We start from the raw sequence: 15982 nt of genomic DNA on the forward strand, positions 1-15982 counted from the left end.
CGTTTCTCTGTTGCCAGCGACCTGGGCTTTGTTGTAACTCATAATGGCCTACACATGGCGGCGCCCAGGGGGAGGACCTTCCCAGCGGGGGGTCTAACCTGTTGGCATTCCGACCGGCTTCGTGTTTATGTGCCAAACACTCGTGCCACCCCGCTCTGCCCCGCCCCTTTTGTTTTATGCAAATTTCCTAACCGGCCGCATTTTCTCAACCATTTTTCACAGCAGCCCGACTACAACTTTGTTGCAAGTTCGTCTCTCGGCCGGCATTCTATTTTCCGACCTCCTACATATTTAATGGCCAACAATAGACGTGAATAATAAATACGTTTCGCCTGCGACTCCCAAACACTTTCCCAGGTTCAATATTTGACACTTTGGGGGCAGCCCCAGCCCCAGCCCCAGCACTTTAATCTCAAATTTGTGCCTGGCTAGGACTCAGTTTATTAGATTTTATGTCATAATTTATTATGGGCCCGGGCCTACGAATGGCTCAAGGACGGTGGCTGCCAAGGGTTACCCGCTCGCTCGAGGACATGGGTAATTCCTGCTGCTGCTGCATAATCACGAAAAACACTCGAAACATTTTTAATTAAAATTTGTGTGTTGTTTTGTCGGCTGGAGTGTCGACCAGGAGCTTAATGGGCAGCAGGATGTGAGTGTTTTCAGGACGAGGCTCTAATTTGTGTTGCCAGAAGGACAGCCTTGAGGTAAAATCAATTAAACTTTGTTTGCTTTTAAATGGGTGCTAATTAATCTTATTAATCTTTGGAAGGATTAGCATTTTTTTACAAATATTATATAAAAGAAATGAGGCATACAGGGCGTATGAGTGATATGTGTTCTGACCTTTCCTGCCACAAATTCCTAATTGGCAGTTGAGAAATGCATTCTCTTAAATTATTTATTGTTCTATTTATCGCATAACTCATTTTCTCAAACCATTAGTGGATAACTGAGATAAATTCAACTCTCCATACATCAGTGGCAAAGTGAACAATTACAAGTCCTGTAGATCCTGTAGAGTGCAGGCAAGCGCATTATACATCGAGTTAAGTGTGCACGGGCTCAGGTAAATGCAACGTAATGAAGCATCCAAGGAACATGACTCCTTCTCCTCCTCCTGCTGCCAGCTCCTTTTGCGGCTGTTGGCTTTCAACTTCCCGAGGACGAATGCTGGATGTTAGGCAGTTATTCTCCATAAATGCGCCCCCCGCATGTGCGTGAGTTAATTTATTTAAATCTCACTTGTAATTCATATTTCGGAGGCAACGTCGGCCGCATAATAAGCAAAGAGCCCGGGCTCCAAGGTGCGGCAATAGTGCGGCCCTGTATGTGGCAGCAACTACTGCCGCACAGCCAGCATCTGAGCGCTCTCGTTAAGGGCGTAAATATCCTGTGCGTGTGCGAATATTTGAGACATAAATTTAGCAAATTCGGGCCCAGCCACGGCTACGTGTTGTGTCCTTGTATGTACCTTGCCCCGTGCCGGTGCCTCCTGCCTGGGCCGTGTCCTTGCGCCGGGTGTAAATTTGCAGATAAGTAGCATTAGTTGGGCCTTCCATCCTGCTGCTCTGCTGTACCTGCTCCTACCGCCTACCGCCTGTAGCTGCCTCAGCACGGTTATTATGTAGTTAACGAGAGTTTATTAGCATTTTAATTACCTTTTGGGGCGCGTGAAAGCTGCGCGCATTAGCCGAAGCCCTTTAGTCGGCCGGATTTGGGGGCCTCCGGGGACTTGGCCGGCAATACATGTGCGATTAAAACTTTAATTATGTTTTTAAAGTTTAATGAGCGGCATTGGCTTTGAGAATTCCAGCTAAAAACAACCGAAACATGAAATTCTAATTCCCCACCGTACAGTGGATATTCAAAAAAAAAGAATTGCTGATCGGATTTAAGTCCTTAAGGACGCATTCATAAATCCGCATGGAAACAAACTAATGTGGAAACTATTACAATTGGCCGGCCAGTGTGTCCACACCCAATCTGTTTTGCTTCTGGAAAATTTTTCCACTAGAAAAACTGTGGACGGGGTTTCAATTAAGCGGACTCCACTACAACATGCCCCATATGGTCCAACGGTCCAATGGTCCAATGGCAGAGAAATATTTGCATTGCGCTAATAAAAGCTTGGGAAAAATTGCGAAAAACTAATTGGATATGCCGGGCAAGGCGGAGGAACAAAAACAAAACGAGCGACAAAAAAATGCATTACGCAGTGTTGGGAAATGCGGGACAGGAGGACGTGGACGTGGGGGGGCGTGGCTGATGGCTGGTTGCTTGTTAAAAGTTCATTAAACTCATAGAATGCTTGTAAAGCGAGATGATAAATTAATCTACAGCGGGCAACGGAGCGCGCGATTGAGTGGGCAGGACGGGACGGGAGTGTGGGGGATGGAGGTCCTTTCGTCCTGCGAAAAGGAGAGCTAACATAAATGACGAGTTTAATTTGTATGCAAACAAGTTGGCGGCGTCGTCGTCTCGACACAAACACGCTGCTGCCTGTGCTGCTCCTGCTCCTGATGTTGATGTTGAAGTTGATGGCTTGGACCTACAGTAATTACGCACACATTTATAGAAATGCATACATATAACGGGACACACTCACACACACACACACATAGCGGAAGTGGGAGAGTGAGATGGCGGGGAGAGAGCGAGCGCCATCGAGGTGCAAAAGAGAGGCAGCCATGATGGTTGCTAACTGTTTCCGCTTGATGCTGACTGACGTGCGAATGCCAAGAATGAAGAAGCATTGCAACAAACAGGAGGGTGGAAAGCGGTGAAAAGAGAAAGGGGACCGAGAGAAAGAGAGAGATGAGTGGGTGGAGAGGAGAATTGTGATGAAATACTATATGCACTGGGGGGTAAAAACATTTTGCTGGGGTTCCCGTTAATGCCAACCGAGGGGACAGGACAAAGCATGTAAAGTAATGATGGAGAAAACACGACAACTTTGTCATCTGCCATTTGCATCTGAAAATGGCAAAGACATTCGAAGCGGCAACTCCATGCATTTTGCATTAAATGGGTCAGTATTATGATGGATTCCGCAAGGAGTGTTGCAACAAAGTCGGGGGTCGACAAGTTCCATTAGGAAATTAAAGTTTAATCAAAATAAATGAGTTTTGAAGCAGAAAAAAGTGTTGGGTAATGGTCAACTATCGAATGCAGCTTAAAAATGTCACTTAACGGGACAGCTTTCTGCCTAATTGTTTTATTCAATGAAATTAAATCAAATGAACAATTAGAGGCGAATCAAATGGAATTTCCAATTAGAAATTTCTCGGACATCATGGCGTATGCGTTCTATTTCAAAGAAAAACTTCGATCAGGCTTTTAATTAGAGTTCTGTGCAAAAAAATGATTCGCTCTTGCAGTGCGTAATTAGCATAAACTCGCTCAGTTAATTAGCGTAATAATTGCGTTCATACACAAGCGCACACAAAGCAAGAAAGAGAGGATTTCAATACCAAATGAAAGCGGCGAAAGAGATGGCTGGATGAAGGGGGAAACCCAGGGTGTAACAAAAACTAAAACTATTGGCGTCTTAATTAGCGTGCGTGTTCAATTACAATCCAGAAAGCTGATGCTTCCCCTGAGAAGAGGGAGTCCTGAAATCAGACGGCGATTGGGTGGCATTGTCGTCCTGGCAATAAGCCATTATCAGCTGCTGTTACTTGAATTTATTTGCCAGACAAAACACACAGAAAACAAAGCACCAGCCCAAGAATCACGTCCCTGCACAAAAAGGACTGGGACTGGGACTAGGACGAAGGCACAGGGCCGAAGGACACGCTGCCATTCATGAATTTCAAATAATGTCGAACACTTTGACTTTGTCCTAGTGCGCCCTGCAATGCGATGCGATTGCGGGAGGACCTGGGGGCGGACATCCTCGGCCTCATCCTTCGACTCCTGTCGATGTCGTGATTCCATTCAGTGATGCCTGGCATGCCAAAATCCAATGAAAGACGTTTAGTTTGCCTCGGTGTCGTGGTAGTCCTGCGACGTCGTCCCAAGGAATTCGCAAAGGAAAACAAGCAATGAAATCGCATAACTAACAATGAATTCCTAACTTGGAGCTACTTGAGCAGCCAGCCACCAACCCGGGACAGCCTGGGCTGTTGAGAGATGAGCTGAACGTGGTCTATGTCTGTGTTTTTAGCTACCCTGCCCCATTTTTCCATTTGCCTCCATTTTTTTTTTATCCATCACACGTAACTTTGGAAACGACACTTGGAGAAATTCTTATATCTTAGAGAACTGATTCTTCCTTTAAAGAATTGTTAGCTGGAATCCTGTTTCTCTCAATGTATCCTTCACAAAAGTCGACACGGAGTTCCTTAGAGATTTCAAGGCAAAAAATAACTTGAAGCGTGCCTTTCGCTCGTGTGTCCTGCGGGCGGGCTCCTGGCTCCCGGCTCCTGAGTCCTGGCTCCTGCTCATTCCTATGCAGCCTGGTCGCGATTTTCCTCTGCGTTTCGACTTTCCGGCTCCAGCGTGGATTCTTTGCATTGCTTTCTGTCCGCCGCTCGGTTTACTTGTGGGCGCATATTTGATTTCTGTTCGCTGGAATTTCATCATCAGCCAGGGAGGAGCCGGAGGTGTCCGTGGCAGTTCCGGCCCGGGATTCATATTGCATCTCAGTTTTTACGCCATTTGAGCAAATGCAGGCGATGCATAACATTTAATTTATTTCACCGCTCAAGTTTGCTCCCGCGAGTGCGAAAATATTTGCGCAAAAACAGAATTCGTAGGTTTTTTTTTGGGAATTTCTGTCAAAGGAAGAGGACGTGAATCAATACAAAATAATTGGCAACAGGACTTGCCTTTCAGAACTGATTTTCAGCCGCATCCTTAATGCAACTGTCTGAATGGGAAAGTTCAGTGGAAAGTGAGGAATCACTTGCTTTCGAATTATCTCCCCTGCGTGTATCCTGGCTCCCTGTCGAGTGCATGCCACGCAGGTTGTGGTGGAGCCATCTTGCTCCTGCCACCGCCACTAAGCCAATAAACATGCAAGTAATTTCATCTGCAAACAAAGCACAAATCCATCGTTTTTCTGCTTACTTTCTGGGTTTTGTTTGGCCAGAAAGAACAACAAGCGAAACCAATTGGAATTGAAGTTTTCGAGAGCTGAGCCCGCTGAAGGATGTGGTGGATGCCAGATTTTGGATGCCGGATCAGAGGGTCTCACTGCTCCTGGTTTGCATTTCAAGTGCATGTCGGGTTTTGTTGTTGCACCATTGTTCCTGCTTGCCAACCTGCTTCTTGGTCGCTTCGAGGCAGCTTGCTTCCTAACAATGGCAGCGACTCTGCGAAAGACAGCTCCTCGTGTTCCAGTTGTCTTTCTCGCCGCAGAGCCCGGCAGGCATTCAAGACAGCCGATGTTCCAACAACCTAACGGCATCAAAATATGTTAATTTCTAGAGAGGAAGGGAGACTGCAGGAGATTATCACCGTCTAATGCTAAGCGCCGCAACTGTTGATGCATAATTTAGAGGGAAGATGAAAAGACGGCTTATCAGCAACGCCTCTAATCAGGGTAAGGTAACGAAACGCTCTCAGTCCTCCAGCCAGACATGTTTAGACTTTCCACGCAAAACAAAAACAAAGAAAAAACGTGACGAGACGGGACGAGGCCAGTAAGGCAGAAGCAGAGGTGGCATCAGGCAAATAAGCGTCATAAAAACACCAAGAAGACAAGAAAAAAGTGTGTACAAAATAATTCCACAACAGACAGAGGGTAAAGAATAAACAACGCGAAGGTAAAGGTGCTTAAACAGTGGGTGTGAAAATAATCCAAATTCATTTAAATCACTTTAAATCCTGAAAGCTTCAACAATAATAAAAGTTTGTTAAGTTTAAGGTAAATATCGATAACATTCTGTACGATCACTAAGATGTGTGCGATATGGTAACACTTCTACTAACTAATAATTCATTACTCAACACTTTGTTTGAGCAATAAAATATCAATCATACGCAGTGTTGCCCAAAACTTAACTCTCATATTTCAGATTTATTTCTATATTTTTATCCACTCCAAGGCACAGCCACAACTACTGTACTAGTGCGTCGTATCCTGTGTCGCCAACGACTTGTTGGCAAAAGGCATTTTTACGACACCTAAACACAAGACGTCCGACCCGGACCGGTCGGGGTGTCCTGGCCGCCACGCCTTCAGGCCTTCGCCTCCTCCCCCGCCCCCGCCCAGACCAGGATTCAGACATCGGCGGAGGCGATGCTGCTGTTTACATATAGGGAGGGTCTGGCAGGATATTTTGAATAACGAGGAGGCGGAGTAGGGAGAAGGACGACTGCTCTCGCTCACAAATTCTAATAAATGTAAAAAAAATTGAATGAGGTTATGGGGAAAGGTTATGCCACGGCAGCTGTGAAAATGGCAGAAATTGCCAGGCAAACGCAATTTTTAGACTCGCTTTTTTTCCGCCGCTGTCTGCTCTGGCTAAAATGAAAACTAAACGAGTTTGTGCTGGCCTAGGCAACATCATCCTGGGTATCCTTGAGTTGGATTTGAAGGCAGTCGTCAGCAAATTGCCAAACGCAGTGCGACGGCGACAGTGAAAATTGCTGAGCCAAAATGGATATCGTTTTAATTTTTTCAAATTACAAGATGGGCCGTACGAGAGCGGTGCTGGGGTATGGTACTGGTTCTGGCCTCGTTAGCCAGAATTTATGAGCAGGAATTTAAATTATAATTGTGAAAGCGGTGCTCGAGTAGTGGAATTCCATTTCAGATTTCGTAAACCGAAACCGGATGTAACCCTCGGCTTCGGCTGCTTTGGCAATTTGGGAAGCGATTTAAATTGGACGGCCCATCCGCCGCATAGTAAAGTACAGTGCGGCCTGTCGGATGACTGACTTTACATAATGCCTGCCTGATTAGAGCAAAGGGCACAAAATGCTCCTGTTTCGACTCCTCGACCCCGAAACCGTCCCATTCCCCGTCTCTCATCCTGATCTCGACTGACCACAGTTAATGGCGTTCTGGCATCGTGCATCTAGGCCTCAAAATATATAAACCCGAGCATGTGTGTGAGTGGAGAGTGAGAGAGTGTGCGTATGCGTGTGTGTGCGTAACTACATAATGTCCGAAAAGTGTGTGTGCGTAGTGCGTACGCAAAATTCATGTCTCTATACGCACAAGCGGCAGCATTGGCGAATCAATAATGATGACCTGAATACGCAAAAGGCTGCAGCCGATTAACTCTGCAGGATCCAGCCATGCCCCCGCCCAACCAGCCGCCCACATCCCCAAAATTACGTATACGCACGTACGGCCAACACGCCTGCAAATATGCAACGGAAATGGTGTTTTTTTTTGTTCTGCTCTGTTCTGTTTGGTTTCGTTTCATTTTGTCTTGTTTTTTTCCTGTTTTGCTTCAATTTGCAGTGGTCCTTGTTCCTTGTTCCCTGTTTCATTTACGTTCTCCCCAGGATCTTGTGTTTTTTTCCCCTCTGTGCTTTCTGTTTTCTGTTTTCATTGTCTTGCCGCTTGATTGTTCAAAGCGCAGCTTTCGGCTGAAACATTTGCAAAGTACTATTTCGAGCCTGTTCACCTGCCGACGCGTTTTACTACGATGTACTCCCACTATGTACACAGTGTCCTGCAGGATATAGCACATAGGCCTCGCTGGCATGTGGGTGTGTGCTATATTTATAGGCATGTATGTGTGTGTGTGTGCCTTCCATGTGCAGTCCGTTTTCATTGTGGGTCAATTCCGTTCCCGTTCCCGTTCCCATTCCCAGACCCCCTGCTTTTCTCAGGTTTTTATGTTTTCGACGCCTGCCTGCTTCCATTTGCATTCGCACTTTACCCACACACACACTCACACACACAACCATACACACACGGATGGGGAGAGAGGAAACAGATGCAGATACATACATGCCATTCGGTCCAGTGTCCGACTATCTGCATGCTATACGAGTATGTGCACCAGAATATTGCGTATACGCCGCGTGGCCCATTGTGAGCGGCACCTCGCCCATCCTCTCGCCCCTGCAGCCGTCAGCTTGCATCACTCTCTGGGAAAAAAATAGCACGGCAAGAAGTAATAAAAAATTGCACAAAAAATTTATTCATTTACGTGGCAGACCAGGGCTGCACCACGCAGGACCACGCAGGACCACGCAGGACGCAGGATAAGCGGACTGAAAGTCGCAGGAAACTGGGTCAGTCATCGAAACCTTTAAAAAGCATTAAGAATTGATAGCCCTTCAGTCGAAAATATTTGCGTTTTAATTTTGCAAACAAGCAGCTGGCAGGACCCGGTCCTCATAAAGGGCATTCGAAATGGGCTGGCATGTGAATAAATAAAGTCCTGAGCCCATAAACCGAAAATGGAGAGTAGAACTGAATGTTTAGGTGGAATTTTTAAAATTTATGGAAATAAAAATTGTAAAGTTGTATATTTGTGAGCTAATCACAGAATACTAAGCCCAGAGTTGGCTCCTTAATTGGTTAAATGCTTACATTGTTGGGTGGATGGGAGTGGATGTAAAGGCCATAAAATGCCATAAAATATTCTCCTTCAATTACATTCTAATGCGGCTGCATATTTCTGCATCGATTCCTGTGATATGCCATTTATCTTTGTTATGCATAGCAGAGCCGACTCTCGGCCCTCAGACCCCTGTCTTCAGTCTTACTTAACCCATTTGTTATGCCACTTAAAGCCTGACCCCTTATTGCATTCCAGCACAGTACAGTGTGTGTGTAGTGTGTGTGTATTCGGGATACATATACGTATATACTCCAGTCGTGGTGGTGTGCGTGTGTGTCTTCTTTTTCTGTGCATCTCCTTTGCAATGCATTTTGCTGCATTTTATTTATTGTTCCACACAGGCTGCATGTTGCATACATTTTGCATTGCCACCCCAGTGTGTGTGAGTGCATGAGTATGTGTGTGTGTGTATGCATTTCGTATTTACGCCTGCTCCAATTTATTTATTGTATGTATATTTGTTTTTATTGTATATAGAACTCTCAACAAATTGCCGCTCCTGCTGTTGCAGCTGCAACTGGAAGCTGCTACAAAAAAAAAAAGAGGAAATTTGTATTTTTTTTGACATTTTTTATTGGGCGTTGTCCGCTTTATCGATTGGTTTTCAAGTGTTTTGCGGCGGCTTTTCCATTTCACCCCTCAGTGACTGCCACCCCCGCCCACGTTGCAGCTCCAATGCAATTTCAATTATGCACGCACAAATAATTAAATTTTTTTAATTGCCAGCATCGAGGGGCCGCCCTGCCATGGCCGTTAATTAACAGGGCCGGCCCATGCTAAGTATTTATCAGCGTCCTGCCACACGGTCCGGCCCTTAAAGGCGATCCACTGAACATGCCACAAGCCGCATGCCACATGCAAGAAATGGAAAAGGGAATGGGCATAAAAAGTTTTCATCTTCATTCCTTTTGCTTCGTTTTCAGCTTATCTAAAATTACTCCTCCGCCACACACACACACACACAGTCACACAAAAAGGACCAAAAGATGACGAATGCGTATGTGTAAGTGTGTGTGTGTGGGGATAGCCTGCCAGCCAGATTAGAAAATATTAAGGTCAACAGGTTAGTGTGCTGTCCCCAAAGGACACAAAAAACGGCAGCTCCGGCCCCAACAAAACTGTTTTCAAATTTCTGTTTCCAGGAGGCGTTCAAAAGTAGGTTGTCCGCAAAGGATAACTGGGTAGGAGTGCGCCAGTATGAGTGAGGGTGAGTGTGTGTGTTTTTGATTACTGCCTAATTTGGTGACGGAGCGAATGTAACATGGCGTATACTTAACGCGGCGGCGTCTCCATCAGCCCCGGCCCTTTCATGTGAAGTGCGGTTTCTTGCTCGAGTGAATGGCGAACCTTTCCCTCTTATCTCCCCCAACTTTTCACCCAACGCAATTTACGTACAATTGCTATATACATATAGACACACTACAGTACATATGTATATGGTTCGGTGGCTGGGGGGCAGTATGAGCGTGCTGATGACGATGCCAGCGACGTTCCAGCAACACTTGTCGCAAAATGCCGCATTAAGCAACGTGCGTGGTATATAAAGTCGCCAAGGGTGTCGGGCCATGTTGGGGCAAAGTGCCGGGATACTGGGATTCGGAGATACGGGGAAGCTGGCATGTCAGTTGGTGAAGGCTTTGAAATATGGCAGGGCGAGGTGTGGTGCTGGAGGAATGTTTGCGGCTACGGAACTTGGCCCTGGCTCGGCGCTGGCCGGGGTATCAGGATGCCACTCGAGTGGAGCTGGAACTTGATGTGTGCCCGGCTACGATCGGTTAGCATTAAGCGGTGCTACACTGACAAAAAATACTAAGACTTTGGAATACTTTAAACTATTTGTGGATCGATTCTCTACCAATCTGCATCAAAATCTTAATGCAAAATATTTTTTCAATTTTTTGTTCATTTTTCGGAAGGACTCTATAAAAAATGGGGAAGGCTATGGGATGGCACAGTAGGACCCCATGCGATGGCCATATCTTTGTCAATTTTAGTCAGATTCTTGAGCCGAATACTTTAAACGATTTGTGGATCGATTCTCCACCAATCTGCATCAAAATCTCATTGCAAAATATTTTTTAAATTTTTTGTTTATTTTTCCGAAGGACCCTCTATGAAAAATGGGGACGGCCATGGGATGGCACAGTAGGACCCCATGCGATGGCCATATCTTTGTCAATTTTAGTCAGATTCTTGAGCCGAATACTTTGAACGATTTGTGGATCGATTCTCCACCAATCTGCATCAAAATCTCAATGCAAAATATTTTTTCAATTTTTTGTTCATTTTTCGAATGGACCCTTAATGAAAAATGGCGGACATGGGATGGCATAGTAGGACCCCATGCGATGGCCATATCTTTGCCAATTTTCGGTCGGATTATTAAGCGGAATACCATGATTTATTTTAAGATAAATAAAGTGTTTGTTCCATCCATAGAATCTATTTTAAAAATCTTGCATAAAGCAAAGCTCAAGTTATGTACCCTTGAATTTCTCCAGTGCATTTCCCAAAACGTTTATACAAAATCGGTTTTCCGTCGTGAAAGAGGAACCCAAGCACACTTGGCCACACACGTTGAGAGTGGTGGTGGATCCTTACAGGACGAGTTACAGGATGAAGCGGCACGAAGAAAATCTTAGCATAATTTTAGGCACGAATGCGCTGCCGTCTCGGTCCTCTATCCGTTTTCAGTGTCTTTCGTTTCCATTCTGCCGGCTTTCCTTTCTATTTTCCCCCCGTCACATCATCCTCCCGTGGGCTCCGCTGCCAGGACTTTCCCCACTTTCCCCACAAAATGGTGTAACCGAGAAGACTGCATTTGAGGCACAAACCAGAGGCGGAGGCGCATAACTCAACGAGTCAATGACTTCTTGGTGGCAACGTTGATGTGCCTTAATATTAACAACATTTTGAGGCACGACAGAGAGGGGAAGTGGCAGGACATGAGGCGGCATTTGAAGGGGCACATTGCGCATCAAACTGCCACTTACCCGAGCACACACAAATAAATTTGCAAATGAACACGTTCCAAGCGATGCTTGATGTCCTGACGGGGGTGTTGGGGGAGGACTTCCAAGGGAGGGCTCACTGTAGATGTCTGATAAGTGTGTCAACAGCTCGGAGGGTCTGCCCCAACTTCCCCAACTAAATCAGCAAATTGGCTCCACTTGACTCGTTCCCGCTTCTGCTTCCCGCTTATTAATAATCATCAGGATCTCCAAGGATGTTTTTAATTTTTTTTTTGCCTCGTCTTTGGGGAATGGTAATTAGGCAACACAATAATAATCGTCAGCATCGTAATTATGATTCTCATCTGGCAAGAGATGCATAAATCAGCAAATTACCAACGGATGACGCGAATCCTGCTACTGCTGCTGCTCCTGGTGGCATGGCTGGTGCGATGCTGATGCATAATTAAATAAAAGGCGAACGTGATAAATAACAATCTTTCAGCAAATACGCTTGGGAGATTTCTGCATTAAATTGATTAAATGCGCAGCACATGCAAAACGATAATAACGACCCGGAGAAATTATCAACTTGGACCGAAAACCCGTTGAGACTCATAAAAATGTGCCACTTAGCTGCGAAGCTCAGAGGCGGCTGCTGTTCGCCGGCTAGGGGGCTTGGTTAAAAGTGGGGAGCTTGGGGTAGGAGGCTTTGAGGTCTGGAGGGACTCACACACACTCTGCGGCACGGCTTATTGCGGCTTTCAAGAGCAGCTCCTCTCTTTGTGGAATGGTGAGCATGCGCCCTGGAGTCCTTTGCCAAAATGGCGGCCAACACCAACAAGAGAGTAATGGAGCCACGGAGAGTGACAAGGAGGCCAAAGGATAAAGGACACTGGATGGGGGGGCAGGATGGGGCACCCCTCCGTCAGAGAGCTAAGCTTCCACCGCAGTTCGGTGCCGTAAATGTCAAGTGTAATGTCACAATCAGCAGCAATCAAATACGCAAACACACGCACACCCCCTCGAATCCAACTGTGTGTGCAACTGCAACATGGCAACAGGAAATGGAAAGCCAACAGCATACTCCTTCATGCATATATATTTGGTGTAGTTTAGTGATTCCAACAGGATCCGGCTATCAGTTAAGGTATGCAAAGCTCTTGGTCGGAAAATTGTTTAAGCTTAATATTGAGGACAGGGATCTCAGCAGGATAAAGAAAAGATCTCTAGGGATCTCTAGTTAAGAAATAAAATATATAGAAGTAAGGATAAATACTAAATAATACTAGAAATCTACTAGATATACTTAAGTAGACATCAATATTAATGTCATATTAACAGAGTTCTGAAGAAAATGTTTAGTTTTCCTTGTAAAATATTAAATAACTCAGCCCTGCCTTGAAGTCTAACTTGTTCTTTACGCCTTTGGCTTCTGGAAAGTGGCCGGGAAAATAAAGGACCAACTCATTATGTGAATTTGACTGGCATTTCCTTTGGCGCGCTTTTTGTGTTGTGTTGTGTTTTGTTTAACTTGATGCAAAACTTTTCGTAAAGTCATAGAGCGCGCGGGTCCAACAAAAGGGAAATATAAATAGAAAAAAACCCAAAACTGAGCAGCTGGCCAATCTCCTCTCTGGGGTCAACCTCAAGTCTTGGCTCTCAAGTTCCGGCCGCAGGGGCCAGGGGCTGGAGGTTGCAACGGGCCAAAGTGTTATTAGTTTTTGCGGTGCAAGCTCATAAAATGTTGTTCTTTTTCGAGTGGCCATCGCGCGAAGTTTGGTTCGTTTTTTGTAAGCCATTTTTTCATTTCTTGTTTGCCCTGCACTCGCAAAGGAGGAAATAATTAAAAATCTGGAAAGCTGGGTGCCTCTTGGTTATAAACTTTCGAAATGAGTGGAGAAAGTTGTTCGCAGTTCGCAGGATATCTGGTTAGGTCAGATCGGTTCTAAGGCAAGTGGGTAAAGTGGAATTTGGTTAAGAAATACACAGAATATTGATTTTTGAGCTCCTTCGAGCCTTTTTGATTGATTACCCGTCTTGACTGACATTTAAAATGAATTTATTAATGAATGCGTATGGAATTCAAAGGACATTCCTCAATATGTGGCATTTATCAATCGAATAATTTCGTTCAGTTTGGAATTGTTTTTCTTCTCTATTGACAATTTTGCCGCTCTTCATTCTAAGCTGTTTATGTTTGGCTTGTAACGCATGCGAAAGTTGCATTTTTGTCATCACATTACTGGCACAAACACACACAAGGACTTCGGCCCAGAACGGGATCCTGCGGCAAGGATGTGTGTTTGCATGCGACATATGCATGTCATAGCCCATTGCCTTCGTCCTTTGGATGGACCAATGCTTTGAGCCAGCCAAGCGAAAATATGTGGGCTTCTGGTAAGGATTCTTTTCTCCCTGAATGTCCTTGTTGAACGCCGAGAGAGAGAGAGAGTGTGTGTGTCTTGGGGAATACATGGACACAAGTGTCAAAAGCCTTTGTGGCAACACTAGTGAATGGCGTCAGATTTTGACAATTGCTTCTCGTCCTTACTCCACTGTAGACTTTTTCCCAAGAGGTTTGCACAAAATTTTTGAGTCCGTTCACATTTGCTGTAATTAACAAAACACCCACTCCGCCACGCCCCCTCTCAACGCTGTGGCAATTACAAGCAGCACAGCAGCAAACAGAAATAGGAGGAACAGAAAACAGAAAAAAAGCAGGAAAATGGGAATGGAAATTGAAGAGCTTTCCACAGTTTTCTTTAATTTCGCCAACGTTCTCCTCCACTTCTCATAATTCCAGCTTGTTTTGCTTGGCTTCTGTTTGGCTTTCAGCTGGCACTTCGGGGGCCGGACCACGCCCACACTCTCGCCGGCCCCCGAGGAGGCCAGTCGCAGTTGTGGCAACATCAACTACAACGCCAAAGCAGGAGTTTTATTGTTATTTCTCCCCAAGTGCGTGCCTGCGGAGGAGAGCTTTATATTGGCCATAAAATATGTCATATGAAAAATGTCACCCATACATGCGTGCAGGGCAGGATTCTCCGTTTTTACGACCACCGGATCCTTTTAGTCCTGCCCCACAGCCCATGCCAGACATTTTACAGTTCAATCAACCTTTCAATGCCCCGCTTTTGTGTGCAAATTGTTTACAAATGCAACAGCAATTATGCAATCATTTGTGGCCGGCAAATGAAAAGGGTGATTTACATGCAGGACCCCGAAAACACAAATGGCAGGACAAGAAAAAAACGAAAATGGAAATACAAATCGATGTTGCATAGAGCAAATATATGTGTATATATCGAACGACGGTTCCGATGGCCCAGGTCAGTGTTCAGCCGGCCAACGCCCAAGCCTCATCCTCGTCCTCGTCCTGGTTCGCATCCTGCCTCTGATTGTATGCAATTGTGTTCTGCGTATGAATGACCAGAGACCACATTGCGAATGAGTGCTCCTGACTGGGCTGAGAGGGGCCTCTGCCCCCCCTGCAGCCCTTGGACCGCAACCGAGCCTCCCCCCATGTCCTTGTCCGTGTGCATGTGCTTATTTGTATGTATTGTATTAGCCAACATAATGGCCGCAACAGCAGGCAACAACAGCTGAAATAGCCATACCAGATGTGCACTGGAAAAAACCATAGAGCTTTTTTCTATAAATTATAGGATACTTATTCGAGAGCTTATCTATTGCAGTGATAAGTCATAGTCCTCTTTACTACTTTTAAGCCATAATCGATTGTTAAAATACTAGATTAAGCTTAAATATCGATAAATTCTGAGAAGATAATGATATCAAAGTTCGTCCATCGCTAATTTTAAGTAGAAGATCTGGCAAGATCTGTAAATCTTTCAGTAATTAAATGCATTTTTAAAATGTAGTATAGTAAGTTACAGTAAATAAAAAATGTTAATATAAATTTCTCTTAATGCAGCTACAACTTCAAACTGGCTGGCAGCAATTTCGCATTTGGTCATAACGCAGCCTCCACTGTGGGTCAGGCCGCTTCCGTTTCCGGCTGATGGTGGTGTGTGTGAGGGTGTGCGAATATGAGTGGTATAGCCATTCCCCAATGGGTGGCTGGGTGGTGCGGTGTAGGTGTGCCGGCTGCTCTTACTGCAATCCAATTTTCGTTGCTGCTATGTTTTTGACACTTACAAAGTGGTTACGGCTTTTGCTTTGGCATTTCTCACTTCAGCAACCGCACAAGCAGCGCACCAAATACACCAATACAGACACAAGCACATGGGCGGTGCAAGGGTAGTTGAGGGCGGGGCCGAGCAATTTACCAAATGTGTGTCAAAATCTTCCCTGCAGCTCCACTCGAAATCTGAATGCAAAGCCGCCCTTATTGACGAGGTCAGTTCCCAACAAGTTATCGAATTGCCATTATCAGGCCAGGACAACTTGCACTTCAATTAATTCTAGGTTCCAGGACTAATAAAGGAATCATTTTATGTAGACTGAATATGATAGAAGCATCTATAAGGTAGG

This window comes from Drosophila ananassae, chromosome 2R (assembly GCF_017639315.1).
Source record: "Drosophila ananassae strain 14024-0371.13 chromosome 2R, ASM1763931v2, whole genome shotgun sequence".
Lineage (NCBI taxonomy): Eukaryota > Metazoa > Arthropoda > Insecta > Diptera > Drosophilidae > Drosophila > Drosophila ananassae.